The sequence below is a fragment of the Sus scrofa genome, chromosome 10 (assembly GCF_000003025.6).
Source record: "Sus scrofa isolate TJ Tabasco breed Duroc chromosome 10, Sscrofa11.1, whole genome shotgun sequence".
In the NCBI taxonomy this organism is placed as follows: domain Eukaryota; kingdom Metazoa; phylum Chordata; class Mammalia; order Artiodactyla; family Suidae; genus Sus; species Sus scrofa.
The window spans coordinates 9,227,422-9,246,299 of NC_010452.4; the positions used below are offsets into that span (position 1 = coordinate 9,227,422).

Genomic DNA, 18,878 nt, shown 5'->3' on the forward strand with positions numbered 1-18,878 from the left:
ACAAGAAGAAGTAAATAATAAGAAACATCTATTACAGAAATTGATTTTGTGGAAAACAGTATGGAGGGTCTTCAAAAAACTAAAAATAGAAGTACCATATGATACAGCAATCCCATTCCTGGGCATATATCCAAAAAAAAAATTATGATTCAAAAAGATACATGCACCCCTGCATTCACAGTAGCACTATTTATAGTAGCCAAGACATGGAAACCACCTAAATGTCCATGAACAGATGAATGGACAAAGATGTGGTATATATATATACAACGTAATACTACTCAGCCATAAAGAAGAATGAAATAATGCCATTTGCAGCAACATGGATGCACCTAGAGATTATTATACTAAATGAAGTTAAGTTAGAAAAAGACAAACACCATATGACATCACTTATATGTGGAATCTCAAATATAACACAAATGAACCTATCTATGAAACAGAAGCCGACTCACAGACATAGAGAACAGACTTATGATTGCCAAGGGGGTAGGAGTGGAGTAAGGATGGACTGGGATTAGCAAATGCAAAATATGCTACAGGGAATGGGTAAACAACAAGATCCTACTGTATAGCACAGGGAACTATACTCAATGTCCTGTGATAAACCATAATGGAAAAAATATATATCATAATATGTATATTTATAGCACATGCTTATATATTAATATATTATATATAAATATATATTTAGAATTAATATATAATTTATAATATATATTATAAAAAACTGAATCACTTTGCCAAACAGCAGAAATTAGCATTATAAATCAACTATATTTCAATTAAAAAAAGAAGAAATTGAGTTTAAATTACAAACTTTTACACAAAGAAAACTTCAAGCTTGGATGATTTTACTAGATAATTCTATCAAAAATCTAAGGAAAAAATAATACAAATTATGAACAATCTCTACCTGAAAATAGAAGGGGAAGAACTCCTCAGCTCACTTAATGTGAGCATTGTTACCCTAATATCGAAACCAAACAAATCATTATAAAAGAAGTGAACTACAAGTCAATATCGCTCATGAAAATACACACAAATTCCTCAGTAAAATATTAGCAAACAAAATCCAGCAACATATAAAAAAGATGCAATGTCATGCTCAAATGGTGTTTAGCCAGGATAACAAGACTGATTCAACACGTGAAATATCCACCAATATTATTCACTATATTAACAGACTAAGTGAGAAAAACTATACTACCATTTCAGTAGATAGAAGAAAACTATCTGACAAAATTCAACACATTAATGATTTTTAAATCGCAGCAAACTAGAACCATAAGAGAAACACACCTGATAAAGAGCATCCATAAAACAAAATAAAACCCGCTTCCAACATCAGGATGTTTTCTCAATATAAGAAACAAGGCAGAGATATCCTCTCTCACTGAACCCATTCAGCATTATATTAGATGTCCTAATCAGTGCAATAAAATCAATGAAATAAAAAAAAATAAAGTGTATACAGATTAGAAAAAAAGAAAAAAGAAAATGGCCTCGAGTCACCAACAAAGTGACTGTCCACATAGAATCTAAGGAAGGTAATAGAACTAATAATTAGGTTCCAGGAAACAAGGTCAATACATGGAATCAGTTGTATCTCTATAAATCAACAATAAACAGTGAGAATTTGAAGTTCAAAAAAAGTACCTTTTTACGATAGCACCAAAAACATGAAATTCTTAGGTACAAATGTTTTAAAATGTGCAAGATCTGACTGCTAAAAAGTACAAAGCATTTATCAAAATCAAACAAGATCTACATAAATGGAGAGAGAGAACTTGTTTATAAAGGGGAAGAGTCAATATTGATAGCTAAGGTATTACTTCGGATCAAATCATTCTATGGATTCAATGCATTCTCAGTCAAAATCCCAGCAGGTTTTTTATAGATATTGTCACACTTACTCTAGATGTATACAAAAAGGCAAAGAAAATTAGACTAGCAAAAAGAGTTTTGAAAAATAAGAAAGTTAAAGAATTAACACTATCTCATGTCAAAACTTACTGTAAAACTTACTCTAGGCCAATACCCTTCATGAACATAAACCTAAAAATCCACAACAGGAATATTCATTTAAAAAGTCCAGCAATATAGTAAAAGGTTAATATGCCATAACCAAATGATGCTTATCCCAGAAATTCAAGATACATATCCCATAATTAAAATAGTATGTATTAGTGGAAAAAATACACCTATGCTAATATCTCATCAAGGCGCCAGCTGGGCTGAGCTTTCATCTGGAGACTCCAGGGAAGAATCTGCTATCAATCGCACATGGTTATTGGCTGAATCCAATTCCTTACAGGTGCAGAAAGAAGGTTTCCTCTTCTTTCTGGCTTACAGAGGTCAGTTGCAATCCTTGTCAGGTTCACCCCTCCATCTTCAAGCAAGTAAACGCATCTCAAATCCTCTTTATGCTTAGACTCTTTGAGACTTCCTCTTTTGCTACCTGCTTGTACAATCTCAAAATATTTCTTCAAGACATGTATTGGTGGCAGTTCCCACTGTGGCACAATGAATTAAAGACCTAAGTGCAGTGGTTTGGGTCACTGCAGAAGTGCAGGTTTGATCCCTGGCCATTTGCAGTGGGTTGTGGATCTGGTGCTGCCACAGCTGTGATACAGGTTCAAGCTGTGACTCACATTCAATCCCTGGCCCCGGCATGGCTAAAAAATAAAGTAAAAAAAAAAAATTTTAAGAAAATATTTATTTATAAAGGCAAGTGTGGCAACTTTACAGTGGAGAAACCCATCAGATACCATCTTAACCATGTAAGGTGCCATGGTTAAGTGCCACTTCTGTGGCATTCTGGTGAAAAATGTGTAACCTCAATCTAATTATGAGAAAACATTGGACAAATCCAAATAGAAGAAAAATCTACAAAAGTACTGAACAGTACTTCATAGGGGGGTCAAGGTCATGAAAGAGAAGAAAACACTGAGGAACTGTCACACATTATGAGGATAATAAATAAGACATGACAACCAAGTGCGATGTAGGATTCCAGATTGAATCCCAAACAAACAAAAAGACATCAGTGGAAAAACTGATGAAATCCTAAATAAAGTCTCTAGTTTACTTCATATGTTGTTAATTTCTTAGGTTTGATCATTGTACTATGACTATGCAAAATATTAACTTTGGGGGGAGCTGGGCAAGAGGTATAAAAGAACCTGACATTCTTGCAGCTTTTTGGTAATTGTAAAATTATTTCATTTTTCTGCCTCAATTATCCTGCTATTGACTCCTTGAGTGTATTTTTTTATTTCAGATATTGTGCTATTCATCTTAGTTTAAATCCTCTAGCTCATGGTTAGACATTAATAATTCAAGAAGATACATGCACCCCAGTGTTCACAGCAGCACTATTTACGATAGCCAAGACATGGAAGCAATCTAGGTGTCCATCCACAGAGGAATGGATAAAGAAGATGTGGTACATATGCACAGTGAAATAGGAGCCATAAAAAAGAATGAAATAATGCCATTTTCAGCAACATGGATGGACCTAGAGATTATCATACTAATGAAGTAAATCAGATGGAGAAAGACAAATATCATATGATATCACTTATATGTGGAATCTAAAAAATGATACAAATGAACTTATTTACAAAATGGAAACAGACTCATAGACTTGGAAAAGAAATGTATGGTTACCCAAGGGGAAAAGGGGAGGGGAGGGATAAATCAGATGTTTGGTATTAACATATCCATGCTACTATATATAAAATAGATAATCAACAAGGACCTCCGTTGATTAGTAAAGGGAACTCTGCTTAATATTCGATAATAACCTATTTGGGAAAAGAATCTGACAAAGAATAGATATATGTATAGATATAACTAAATCATTTTGCTGTACACCTGAAACGAACACAAAATTGTCAATCAACTATACCCCAACATAAAACAAAAATTCATTTAAAAAATTGTTTTGAATTAAATAAAAAATAAAGATATTTCAAAATAAAAACATAGAAAAATAATTAAATGGCAAGAATGGGAATAGATACCAGTTGCTGGTCTATGGGAAGTATAGAGTTCTGATGGGTAGGACTTTGAAGTCTCCCTGTTCTGGTCACAGAGATAATCTCTTTGTTCAAACTCGTTCTGCTCACAAAGAGGAACGTGCATGATCACGTTTTTCATCCTCCCCAACACTGAACCCTGATAAGTTTTCTCCGTGTTGATTTCAGATTTATTGAGCTGTCATTGACAAATAAAATGGTAAGATATCTAAAGTGTACATCTTGGTGACCTGATAGATGGATAGAGTGTGAAAGGATTCTCCCCATTTCGTTACCATATCATCAACACAACATTTATCTATATGTGTGTGAGAGAAAACATTTCAATTCTACTTCCTTACAAAGAAGCAAATTTCCATGACACAATACAGTGTTATCCACCAGTCACCATGTTTTAGATCAGCTCCCAACCTTGTTCATTTTATAGCCCCAAATGTGTGTGTGCCCTTTTGCCAACTTCTTCTCCCTATTTCCTCCATCCTTCAGCCCCTGGAAAACCTCCATTTTGCTCTGTTTCTATGAGTTTGATTTTTTTTTAACATTACACATATAAGGGATACGATGCAGTATTTGTCTCTGTCTGACTTGCTTCACTTAGCATCATGCCCCGAAGCGTCCCCCATGTTGTCACAAATGCCATGATTTCCTTACTTTTTCAGGGCTGAATAATAATCCATTGTAGACACATGCCGCGTCTTCTTTATACATCCACTCGTTGGTAGACATTTAGATTGTTTCCAGATCTTAGCTACTGTGAACAACACTACAAAGAACTTGAGGGCAGATGACTCTTTGATAAGCTATTTTCATTTCTTTTGCCTGTATAACCAGAAATGAGAGGGTCAGATCATAGGTAGTCCAGCTCCTAGTGTTTTTGAGGGACCTCCACCCTGTTTGCTGTAGGAGCTGCACCAATTTAGATTCCCATCAATAGCAACCAAGAGGTTGCTTTTCTCCACATCCTCACCAACACTTATCTCTTTGAGAATAGCCTTTCTAACAGATGTGAGATAATGTTGAGCAACTTTTCATGTGTCCATTGACTATTCTGTGTGTCTTTGAAAAAAATGTCTATTCAGATCCTCACCCATTTTTAAATTGGATTGTTTATGGGTTTTTTTTTTTTGCTACTGACTTGCATTAAGTTCTTTATTTGTTCTGGGATATTAACCCCTTATCAAATATAAGATTTGCAAATATTTTCTCCCATTCAGTAGGCTGCCTTTTCATTTTGATGGTGATTCCTTTTGCTGTGAAGGAAATTTTTGGTTTGATGTAGTTCCACATGTTTATCTCTGCTTTAGCCACTTTTTTTTTTTTTTTCAGCTACACCCATGGCAAGTGGAAGTTCCCAGGCCAGGAACTGAACCCACACCACAGCAGTGACTCCAGCCACAGAAGTGAACACCAGATCCTTAACCCACTGAGCCACCAGGGAATCCCTGCCTTCATTGCTTTTGATTTTGGTGTCGAATCCAAAAAATGATCGCCAAGACCAATGTCAAGAAGTTTACTGCTTATGTTTTCTTCGAGGAGTTTTATGGTTTGGAATCTCATTTAACTCCTTAATCCACTTTGAGTTAGTTTTTGTGTATGATATAAGATAGTTGTTTGGTTTAATTCTTCTTTTATGTGCTGCCCAGTTTTCCCAACACCATTTATTGAAGAGACTGCCCTTTCTCCATTGTATATTCGTGGCTCCTTTGTTATAAATTAATTGGTCGGATATGCGTGGGTTTATCTCTGCGCTCTCTATTCTGTTCCACTAATCTATGGCTGCATTTTCAAAATTCTGGTAAGTTCTTGTTAGCCCATTATCCTTCAAGGCCACGTCTAAAATAGATGTTGGGAGCTATGTTCTCTTGGCAACTATACAGCATTTATATGGTATTTCCTGCTGGTGCAGTTTTTTCATCCTGTGAATTGGCTAAAGCTTCAATTGCCATTTCTTTGACAATACAATTCCCTTAAAAAATTAATAATAGACTTTAGATATTTTTGCTTCCATTTGGTTTCATGTGTCAGCAAACTACCTAAAGTACGTTTTTGGACATATTTCTAATTCCTACTTCACTATTTCCACTTGTGACACATGCCTCTTGCTCACTTGAATGACAGCTACTTTGAGGTCTTCTGAACCACAAGTCTGGTTGGAAAGGCCACACCCTTGGTCTGTTCCTTGTCCATCTTATGTCCCCTTGATGGGCTTAAATTTTTTTAAGGTTACATATAATGACTCTTCTATTTGAGGTATATAAAGAGTTAGCTTTCCCTAAAATGAGAGACTCCAAATTTCTAGACACTGTCTATTTCTTTTCTGTTTGCAAATGAGCCACTTTTTTTTTCCCTGAGATTGTATCTTTTTTGAAATGCCTTGCTAAAGCAGCAAAGACTTGGAAACACACACTAAGATTCTGGCTTCTTATTGCTTCTATTTAACCCACAGCCTCAGTGGACATGGGCCATACAATTTATTGCAGGATACAGCTTTATCAACTGTTTTGCCACAGCATTATAAAGGTTATAGGCTTGCTGGCATCTCCAGGCCACCTGGTGCCTGACCACTAAGCCAACGCATGTATATTGGTTAAGTTGGGAAGAACCCCACTTGTAGTGCTGATGTCTGAGTTAACTAAGATACAGCTGGGCAAACAATAGTGTCTTAAAGATCAAAGAGCCTTAATAGTAGTACCTCTTAAACTATACAGTCTTCATTTCTCTCTCATCAACAGTCCCAGTCTGAGCTGCTCTCCTCCATCTTTCCATCTTCTTTCCCTACCATCCTTAGTGCACTGTTCTTATCTACATGACGGAATCTGGAGACAGAGCACGGGAGAGAGCACGTGCAATGTGATGAGGAAACAGCCTGGAAATGGCATATGCCTTTCTGCTCACGTTCCACTTGGGGCATTTAGCACATGGCCATACCTCAGTGCAACAGCTGCTTGCAAATACAATTTTTCAAAGGGTAGGCATTTGCCCAACTACTATTCTAACTCTGCGGAAGAAGAAGAGAATGGATTTTGGTGGACGCTTATTCTCCATCACACTCTTCTCTTAAATTCTCCATACCTGCACTTTCTTGACCTCCTTCTCACCCTCCATGCCATTTCATTTGCCTCTTTCCTAGGCTTTTAACATCATCCAGCCAGATGCCCAAACCAAAAACACTTCAGAGATATCCTTGATTCATGAGTCCTTCTCTCATTCCACTCAGACCATCGGTCAGCAAAGGCTTGGTGGCACTGCTTTGCGATGGAGGCTGCACTTGTCGAGGGCAGGCTGAATAATGATTTCCAGAGTCTCATCTCTAGAATCTGTGACTATGTTCGAGGACATGGAAAGGGAACCTTGCAGTTGTGATTAAGTAAAAGATCTTGAGTGGGGAGATTATACTAGATTATCTGGTAGATTCAAGGTAATGTCCCCTGAGGTCATATCCTCATGAGAGAGGGTCAGATCAGAGAGAGGGAAAAGGTGATGAAGTGACAATGGAAGTACAGGGAGAAAAGGGCCACAAGCCAACCTATGAAGTCAGCCTCTAGACACTGAAATATGCAAGAAAATGAATTCTCCCCTAGAGTCTCCACGAGGAACACGGGCCTGCCAACACCTTGATTTTGGCTCAATAAAATCAACTGCAGACTTCTGCCCTACACAACTGTAGGGTAGTAAACACGATGAAGAAGCCACTAAAGCTGTGGCAATTTATTATAGCAGCAACAGGAAACGAATACACTAATTGAAGTTTCCCTATTTCCTCTGTGTCTACCATAACGGAGGGGTGGTTGAAAGCACTGACTCTGAAGCCAGACTATCTGTATTTGCATTCCAGCTCTGCCTCTTAACTGCTATGGACAAGCCTTTCAAAATTCCTGTGCCTCCGTGCTCCCCCCTGTGAAATGGATTAGTGATAGGATTGCGATGATGATTCTGTGAGTTGCCACACTGAAAATGCTTACAACAGTGCTTTAGCACATGGTACACCTTTTATAAGTGTTTCCTGTTATCGCTTCTGTAATCTAGGACCTGGATAGTTTTTCCATGAACCACTTTAATACTTTTCTTTCTCTGCGTTCCTCCCTTGCCCCTGGAACCTCTTACTCACAGAGCAGTAAGACTGGTATATTTCCAACACATCACAAAATTCCCAATTGTCATCCTCCAAGGACTTCCCTTTGCAAGAAAATTAAATTCAAAATTCCAGCCATGGCCCATCAGGCTGGCTATGTTCTGGTCCACTGTATCTGCTTCTCACTCCCTTTCCTACTCTGCCGCTGACTCTGTGCCCTAAACACACCAAACTTGCTTTTGCCTCAGTGCCTCCAACTAGGCTATTCCTCTGCCTGGAATGCCATTTTCCCAGATCTTCTCATGTCTGGCTTGTCCTTGAAATTCAATCAAGTTCTCCTCCTTGGAAAGTCTTTCCCTCATCACTCAAAATAAAATAACTAACTCCCATCACTGTTTACTCATTTATTTCATGTTTCTCCCCAAAGAGGAGCCCAAAGCCACATCCTCAGTGCTCAGAGCACTGTCTGGCATACTGTAGGCACTCCATCAATATTTCTTAAATGAGTAAATGGTTGGCTAATGTGCATGGAGGCCATGTGTTGAGATATCATATTGGTGACTCCCATGTACGTTATGAATTAGATTAAGAGAGTTGTAAATCTTCCCTCTCTGCAGAAAGGTTCTGCCTAAAGACAAAGTTTTTGCCAGGGATGATTATGTAAGTCTCTTTTCTCACATTTTTCTTCTTCTTCTTCTTTTTTTTTCTTCTTAACAAGTGCCTCTGAGGACATTTTCTACCACATTTCTGAAAAGGGCATTTTTTATCGTATTGTGTGAGAGGCTGAACTGTGCTTAACCTCTAAGCCCCATTGTTTTCACTCTCATACGTTTTCTTGTTTTAATTAAATACAGTTGATTTACAAAGTTGTGCCAATTTCTGCTGTACAGCATAGTGTCCCAGTCATACATATATGTATATGCCTTCTTTTTCTCATACTATCTTCCATCATGATCCATCCCAAGAGACTGGATATGGTTCCCTGTGCTGTACAGTAAGATCTCATTTGGAAACAACCTAAATGCCCAGTGACAGACGAATGGATTAGGAAGATGTGGTATACACACACACACACATATATATTACTCAGCCATAAAAAAGAACTATACACACACACACACACACACACACGCACACACGCACGCACACACACAATGGAATACTACTCAGCCATAAAAAAGAACAAAATAATGGCATCTGCAGCAACATCGATGCAACTAGAGATTTTTATCCTAAGTTAGGTAAGTCCTTCTAATTCTTAATTCAGTTGGGTTTCTATCTTAAGTTGTTTTGGGGAAGAATGAAAATCAGTGTGGACTATGGCATCTTCTTGAGGTGATCTTGCCTTACTGCATAGCACTTTGGAGATTGATGGTTGAATGAACTGGGAACTCACTTCTCTGAAGATGCAAAGAGAACTGAGATCCAGTAGCAAATGGAAGGCAGATCTTGCATGGTCCATAGACTAGTTCCCTTGAGGTCCCCGCATTGCATTGGCCCATGGAATGTGGGATGAATTTGTACTCCTCTGTTGCCTATTCGTCCATGTTTGTTTTATCCCCTCTCTCTTTCTCAGTCTGAGGGTTTGTACAAAAACAAAGAGGGCGTTTCTCAATCTCCATCTCTCTAAAATCTTTCCAGTAATATCCCTTAAAATTCAAGACTCTTGGTATTCCCTTTGTGGCTCAGGGGTAATGAACCTGACTAGTGTCCATGAGGATGTGGGTTTGACCTCTGGTCCCAATCAGTGGGTTAAGGATCCAACGTTGCCATGGGCTGTGGTGTAGGTCACAGACACGGCTCAGATCCCTGGTTGCTGTGGCTGTGGCGTAGGTTGGCAGCTGCAGATCCGATTTGCCCCCTAGCCTGGGAACTGCCATATACTGCAGGTGTGGCCCTAAAAAAACAAACAATAAACAACAAACAAAAATAAAAAATAAAAATTCAAGACCCTTCATGTGCCTAAAGTATATTTTCAGATTGACGGGCTTCTTGGGTGTTTCACTGTGGATCTTAACTGGCTACTTTGGAGCCGGTAATCAATCTTTGGTCATTTGTAACAAGTTGTGATGCTGGGATTTAGGGTTAATGGGAGGAAACAGACCCCTGGAGGGTGATTCACGTTTTCCCCCTAAAGACAACAAAATGTAATCCTAGGGTGGCCTTGTCCCCGTTGCAAGTGAATACCTGGCATTTCAACTGACAGCCAGAGAGTGTCTGCAATGACTCAGAAGAAAAGATGGTAGAGCTGATAATCTGAGAGAACAAAGACTCCAGTTACTTCGTCTCTCTTGCCTGAGGGTCTGGAATTAATTGTGTTCCTTTATACCCCATCTAATTTTACAAAATCATACTTCTCCATGGCAGCTTGCTAATTTACCACCTCATCTAAGATAAGACTTTGCCAACAGTAATAACATTTCGAAAATGCTGTCAGACCTGCTGAGAATGCTTTCTGCCCTCCCCAACACACACACACACACCCTACACAGCTCACTCAGACCTTAAAGCAGGTAGACCTGGCCTCTGAGGACAACACATCAGAATGAATGAGCTGGTGCCTCAGAAATTCTCAAGGCAAGTCAAGAATACCTGAATCTACTCAGAGACGTCTTTGGGTCTCTGCTTCAGTATCCGTTAAAGAGTAAATGTTGTAGGAAGAAATAATTTGCTTTTCAGGAAAACGTTTCATGGGTTTCCATGATACACACTGATTGTATACTTACTGTGTAAAAACCACTGTATGGTTTACCTCCTCTCCAAGACTGAGCGGAAGGGAAGTGGCACATTTTGAAATAAGCATGGAGACATCAAGCCTGAAGATTCTAAGTAGGAAAGTTGGTGTAATGGCATATGCGGGGGCTGGAAGGGAGGTGGGGCTTTTGATATTCACTTCAACGGCACAGTCAATGCTATCAACTCCTACTCTACTCTAGGGTTTGCGCAAATAGGCTCCGTATACAGATGTCTTCTAAATTCCACCCCTGGAGTATGGTTTATATATCTAGACTCAGCAGAGGAAAATAGGGCAGAGGTTACCCAATTCAACTGCGTTTCCACTGGTCTATAGTCTCTGGGCCATCAAGCAATACATCCTTGATCTTTAAGCATGATGTGGTGTGGATGCGTGAGATGTGTGCGTACATGCGTGTGTGCTCACGTGAGTGTGCGAGTGTGGGGTGGCGTCCAAAGCAAAGCAAAATACTGTATGTTTCTCTTTTGGTTCAGATTCCATGCCTAGATATAATGGTTTGTTTACCATAGTCACACCATATTATGTTACATTCTGTGATTTCTTAGCAAAAGCATGCTCTTTAAACTCTACTTTCCCAAGCAATGATCATTTCTTGACATGTTTTGTTATTGGGAAATGACAAAGACATTTGTTATATCCTCAGACAATAAAACATGCCCTTGCTCAAATACCTTCATGGAATATTAAACAGAGTGAATGCTGTTCCCTTTCCTGTGTTTATCATAGCATATTAAAAATGAAGACGTAGCCCTTATGTTTTCTTTCCTGATAGACAAGACACTGGAAAGAATGAGTTTAGTTTACCCTTCATCCAACTGGGTTGACTTAGCGACGTCCAAAGCCTCCCACAGTGCCGTTAGGGTATCATTTCAATCATCCCGCTTCTCAAAGCCCAGTTCTAATGTACCTTTCTTTCAAATCCTCATGAAGAATAAGATTCAAAAATTCTCCTGTAAGTTTGCTCTTGGTCTCAACTCCAGGTTCAGTGAGTTTCAGACAGTGACGGGAAGAGCAAGAAGTGGGGAGAGATCCCACAGGAGGACGAGGAACGAATCTCCTTGGAAACTGGTGTGGACCAGCCTTATTAATCTGTTGTAAGTAATTACCAGGCAACACTCAGGATCATTCTGAAACCAACAGCACTAACATCCTGAACCCAGCAGCACTAACATCCTGAACCCAGCCAGAACACAGATTGGGACTTGAACCCAAAGTTTTAAATTAGAATCACTCACCCTGTGTCTGGACTCACTGGGGTTCAGGTTCTTCATGTCTCCCTGCAGAAGGAATTCAGCAAGAGACAAAGCGATAGGCAAGAAATAGATTTATTAGGATAGGACGCTTGTGAGAGATGCAAGAGGGCAGGCACAGAATCTCTGCCCTGAAGATCCAGTGGGCTACGGTTTTATCCTCCAAAGGGCGTGGGGTTGTAAAAGCCCACCTCTTCCTTTCTGGGAGTAGTAGCTCCTCCTGAGTATCCGGTAAGGTGTATTCAAATCCACAGAAGGCTGGTCCTCAAACTCTTGCCCTTGGTCTGAATCTGAATGTAGGCCTCATCCCATCCCCACCCAACGACCTGAGGCAATTCTCAAGGCTCCACTAAGGAAGGAAACCTGCCTTGTTCTGATGGCTTTTTGGAGCAATTTATTTACTTGCAGAGATCTCCCAATGTCCCCTAAGTTTCCCTCTTTAAATATGGTCCTTTATCAGGACTTCTACAGCTACCTGTGTCTACTCCATCCCTATCAATTCCATATGCATCTAAAGACCATACAAGACATACAGAAATATCAAAAACATCATCTCATCTGAGTAAGCGATTACCTCTTCACAGGGTATAACACGCCCACAACGACACAGATATCCACATTCATTTTTGCAGATTTTTTTTTTAATAGTATTGACTGTGATGCAAGGCCACCATAGAAAACAATAAATCACGCTTTGAGTTTCATCATCTGTGAGATTTTTTTTTCAGTGCTACACGTACAGTTAAGTCAAATCCATAGCATGTCTGTTTTTCATTTCTCATTAATAGAATCAGTATTAAATTGAAGGGAGCTTTGGTGAACACCCAAAATGTAAGCTAAGGAAACATATGCACTTTTTGACATGCCTGTGGAACTACAACCTTGACAGTCTAAAACAACCTCAAGCTTAGAGTCAAACAGTCCAGGTTCTACCCTTTTTTTTTTTTTTTTTTTTGTTACTACCTTGTTTGAATGTAAGCTAACCAATTATATTCTCTATATGGGTTTTCCAATATTCACTGGAGAATAGATTTACTGGGAGGGGGCTGGGAGAATAAAATGAAATTATGCAATCAGGGTAAGCTTTCTGGGAGGACAACCAGGACAGCTGTTGAGGGTCCTGCTCTCAGAAGAGCCAAGCACTTTGTCTAATGCTTTCCGACTTGAAATTCTGTATAATTTTGCCCTTCCCCATGCAGTCTGATGGGGAAGGAAGCATGAGCAGAAGAGATACGCCAGGCATCAGCACATTTGTGTGCAGACATGGATCCTCTGGTAGAGTGGACAAGGGCAGAAGCCTCAGGGGTGCCAGCCAAGGCCACGGCCATGGCCCAGGCCGAGGGTAGGGGCTCTGTAGAGTGGCTGCCCCACGACCAGAGGCGAGAGGTCGGTTTTCCCATTCACCCCCAATCACTGTCCTTACAGCATCTGTACCAAACCTAACTCTGCAGTCTGAGGACTAGAATAGGAAAGACCGATGCTCAAGCCGTCCGCTTTATAAGTAAATGCTTAGAGAACATGGCTGTGCACAGGGACACTGCAAAAAACCATGTTTGTGAATCGTTAAAATGCTTCAAAGGATTCAGAATCTCTGATTTTGAAAACCTCTACAGTACTGCAAAGCAAATCTCCACAAACTTAGATATAGGAGTTAAATGTAATTAAAAAAGAATCTTATTCTCACATGAAGCTTCGGATACTATGAACAAGGAAAGACATGTTAAAAATTATTTTCCCCTTGTAATTGTGTATGTTGTAATAGAGTGGAGAAACAAACATCCCAAATGGTATGTAAATCTTGTAGCCACTTTTGGTTTTTCATATGACCTGTGCAAGTTACAGGCAATGTTAGAGAAAACAATAAAATGCCGCCGTATAAATTTACATCTAAATTTAAATTCGGACTTACGTGATGTGTATAAAAAGTTAATTCTTTTTTAAAAAGTTATTCCTTAAGAGTTATCAGCTCTAGATAATTTATTGCCATGTTGTCAGTCTATAAAATACTATTAACAGCCCCAATAACAGTTGCCTCAACAGAAGAAAATTCTTCTTAAAATTGAATATGCAGAAATGATTGGCAAACTTGCATTGACCAGGAGAACTGACACTGCTTTCAAGTACATCGATTGCAAAGGAAATTTCTAAAAGTATAAATTTTGATGACCTAGTACATTTGCAGAAAATGGAGTCAGAACAACTTTGTGATTAATCAAGATATCACACTAGTAAAGCATAATTTATTGAAAACTGTGACACCGATCTACCATTGCACACTGTAAGCTTGGGTTGCTACTCAGGCATCGCCATTGTCTCTATTATGCATTAGGAGTAACAAACTGTTTGCAAAGAAAAAGCTTTTTAGTTTCATGCTTTTAATGACATTTTTCCCCCTGGTGTTTGAACAAGGAGCCTTGCATTTTCATTATGCACTGGACCATGCAAATTATGTAGCTAGCCTTGGATATAATATAGTTCAGATTTTTGCCACAGATTTGCTGAGTCCTACCTAACCAAAGTGGGCTCATTTTTCTTTAAACATTTTAAGCATACTCATTATATGTTATTTACCCAACAAGTCTGCCTCATGGATATTTGTTTCTCTGTGTGTTACATAAACCGTGATTAGCGTGTTTGTGTTTGGCTGGTGTGTATCATCAGCGTTGACACCTGCCCCTCCAGTGGGAATTCGCATGTTTCTATCAGACACCCCAGGATGCTGGTGAGCATCCTGTTAATACCTTAGCTTGTGCTTTACAGGTCAGGTAATAGACCATTGGCCCTAAACCCATATGATGGCAGGTCAACATTAAATATCCCCAGGAAATTTGTTTTTCTAACCAGAACCCAAACAGAAAAAAAACAAGTTTCCTTATCATTTCCTTTTCTTGGGATTCTTTTTCTCAGTCCACATTTGGAAAGGTGTAACCTTCAGATAGCCCAGCTCTCCCCGCCTCTGAGCCCCCCGGGGCCCAGGCCTTGCCCTGGATTCTCTCTCAACCTGAACCAAGTATTCAAAATTGGCATTTAGGTTAAGAAGTGTTCAGGGGAGTTCCCGTCGTGGCACAGTGGTTAACGAATCCGACTAGGAACCATGAGGTTGCAGGTTCGATCCCTGCCCTTGCTCAGTGGGTTAACGATCCGGCGTTGCCGTGAGCTGTGGTGTAGGTTGCAGACGCGGCTCGGATCCCGCGTTGCTGTGGCTCTGGCATAGGCCGGAGGCTACAGATCCGATTGGACCCCTAGCCTGGGAACCTCCATATGCTGGGGGAGCGGCCCTAGAAATGGCAAAAAGACAAAAAAAAAAAAAAAAAAGTGTTCAGGAAACCCAGGACCCTTCACCTGCTGGTTTCGACTTGACACTTACAGTTAGTCCCTAGTAATCACAGCTACTTTACACATTTGAGGTAAGATTGATGACACGTTACACACCTTTTCGAAGTGTCCTGTAGAAGATCATCCTAACAGAGACGGGCGTACGGGCACCGAGGTATATGGACGACTGGCCAGCGGACCCTACTGTGGAGCCAGAGAACTCTACCCCATGTTCCATGATGACTGACGTGAAGAAAGAATCTGAAAAGGAAGGGAGGTGTGTACGCGTATCACTGAATCACTCTGTTGACAACAGAAATTATCACGACATTGCAAATCAATTATACTTCAGTACAATTTTAACAAATGAGAAAAAAAATTTAAAAACATTATCTTAACACAAGGCCAGAAAAAGGCAGTTGGGTCTGGCCTTTGTTTTCTCTTAGTAATGTAGACTTATTGAGTTCGATAAACACTCAATTGCAGTTCAATCCTTCGATCTTCCCCTCAGTGTTTGTTGAACACTTACTAGGTGCTGGATACACAGTACAAGGTACAAAGGATACAGAGATAGATAAGATATGGTACCTGCCCACAGAGAGTCCACGGTTAGGTTGGGGAGAGACAGAAATACAAAATAAAAGGAGGCAATACAGAGTTCCCGCTGTGGCTCGGTGGGTTAAAAATCCAAACAGTATCTATGAGGATGTGAGTTTGATCCCTGGCCCAGCTCAGTGGTTAAGAATCTGGCGTTGCCACAAACTGCGATGTAGGTCACAGACACAGCTCGGATCTGGCATTGCTGTGGCTATGGTATAAGTCTGCAGCTGCAGCTCTGATTCTACCCTTAGCTTTAGAACTTCCATATGCTGCAGATGCAGGTCAAAAAAAAAAAAAAAAGAAAAAAAAAACAGTGGCAATATAATGATAGGCTTATGCACAGGGCAGCATGCAGTATGGATCAGTGACAGCGTCCAGCAAGAATTGAATGGTCAGCCAAGTGTGGGAAGATGAGCAAAAGTTACCCTTGTGTTTGAGGGAGGGGAAGGGGGAGAGGTGCCACTGGAGTCGAGAATGTGATTTTTAGACAAAGGCGGATTCATAGTGACAACTGAGATAAAAACACACAATGTGAGAGCTATGAGTTTCAGTTTTATTTGGGGACTTACTGAGGACTACAGCCCAGGAGACAGCATTTCAGAGAGCTCTGAGAGCTCCTCCGAAGAGGTAAGGGGGGTGACGGCATCTGTGTGATTTCAGAGAAGGTGTACATGCAGTCAAGCTCACGTCTCGGTAGAAATTTGCCGCAAGTTGTGAGGAACAGATATCTTATTCAATGACTGGTGCTTCTTCTAAGTATGAGAAAATGTATGAAATGTGGTTTATAAAATCTCCTACTGAAAATATCTCTCAGAAGGCCTGTTCAGCCAGTTTTCCCAGAGCGTCTCATTTCTGATCTCAGTCCTGAACTCCTTTCAGGGTGCGTTGAAGGTCAAAGAGTGCAGTGGCCAATGACTCAGTCCTCGTAGATCCAGATGGCAAGCAACATTCTTTAGGTGGCAACAGCAAATGGACAGAGGTAAAAAAGAGTTAAATGAGAGTTGACTGATCCAATGAAACAGCCGTGTTCTCATCAGTTTTTATAAAGGATACTTGATAGATCTATGAAAATAGAAACTATAATTGTCCATTCAGTTCTCCTGATTTCAATACTTCTTAGCATAACCCAAGGAGATTTATTTTAACTTAAGGTTTTGTTTCTTTAACTTGACTACTTTCTAAAAATTTACGTAAACCAAAACTATACCCTGGAATAACATGGGCTTTTAACAGCTCAAGCATAAAAAGTGTACAGCAAATTACAAATCACTTGCAGATATAAGAACAATGTAGAAATTAATCAAATCCCTTCTCTAGTGTATTAGTCCCTTGGCCAAGCTGTCAAGAGAAATATTTTTGCCCTATTTCCTGTTTCTGTTGTCTCAATGCTGTCTCCAATCCAAATCGTATGTGGCTGCGATTTTCACTGAATCAAGCTGGTCTGATTGCTTCCCTCCTAAGAGGGCTCAGTCCTCAAGTCTCTGCACCCGTTCCAGGTTTCCATCTTAAGACACAGGATTTTGGCTTCAACTGTGCTAAGATGTGCAGCAGAACATGTCCTGCTTTTGCATGTTACTCCTGTTCCTGGTATTTTATTGCACAATTCCACGCAATGTTAAACCTGTAAGAGGTGAGGGCCCTCTCAAACTGAAGGGGGCTCTGTCCTATGACTTTTAGAGGGAAACTCTCCTGGTTTTCAGATGGTTAGTTTGTGAGCTGAGTCGTCTGCCCCATTACTCGAGTGACCTTTCCTTTAAATGTTTCCTACCCCACATTACAGATGTTCCATTGAAGAAGGAATTGCTTTTACCCTTTCAACGGAATTGGCCTGAAATTCTACTGTTTAGCTGTTCTGGGTCCGCTGTTGCCAGGTCACAAATTCACTTTGAAATGGTTAGCAGTGGTATATATAAATGCAAAGCACTGTTATTATATGTAAATTACTACCTACTTTGTATAATTCTTTCCTTTCCCTCTTCAAAAAAACACATACTTATATTAAAGTTCAATATGCACATTTTTTTCTGCAGATTTCTGTGAATATGAATATGAATATGACCCTGAAATTTCACCAACTTTTCATTTTCTAACAATGTAAGTGCCAAATTACTTTGTGTTTTGTGCTACAGAATGTGAAACATTCCACTTTGAGGGTTTTTCTTAATGTCTTTAAAGGGCAGTGTTGTGATGTTTGTAGCTTATGTTAAAATATTTCAGCATATACATTCTCTTTTCTTTTTTGCTTTTCTTTAAATTATTTTAAAAATTTTTTAGGGCCACACGTGTGGCATATGGAAGTCCCCAGGCTAAGGGTCGAATTGGAGCTGCAGCTGCTGGCCTATGCCACAGCTATAGCAACGCGGGATCTGAGCCCTGTCTGTGACCCACACCACGGCTCACGGCAACGCCGGATCTTTAATGCACTGAGTGAGGCCAGAGATTGAACCCACATCCTCATGGATACTAGTCAGGTTCGCTACTGCTGAGCCACAGTGGGAACTCCTTATTATGACATTTTAAATATGCCATTGAACTTAAGCTTCAGCTCTAAGGACAGTCACTTCCTCCAACTGAAAATCTGCACTCTGGAAAAACCAACTGGCATTGTATCAGAAAGGCTACATGTGTCTACTAAAAGCACTGCCATTATTCATATCTTGATCAACCTCTGAGACTTTGATAATCAACATAATACATATCAGATTCTTAGAGTCAGTATTTGGATGAATGAATGTTACAATTGGATGCTTATCAGTGAAATTTAAATATATTTGAGATGGGGTGAAATATTTTATTAATTAAAGGTATTGAAGCTATGTACATTGGAAAGTGGATGAAATATT

General features: G+C 39.7%; 1 long non-coding RNA gene across 1 annotated transcript in view; it reads right to left on the reverse strand.

Moving 5' to 3' along the window:
- LOC110255627 overlaps positions 1-18,878 on the reverse strand; it is a 52,417-nt gene that overhangs the window by 27,008 nt on the left and 6,531 nt on the right. The window contains exon 2 of the long non-coding RNA XR_002336184.1: positions 15,553-15,696. This is a non-coding gene — a long non-coding RNA (uncharacterized LOC110255627). The remainder of the gene's footprint in view (positions 1-15,552; positions 15,697-18,878) is intronic.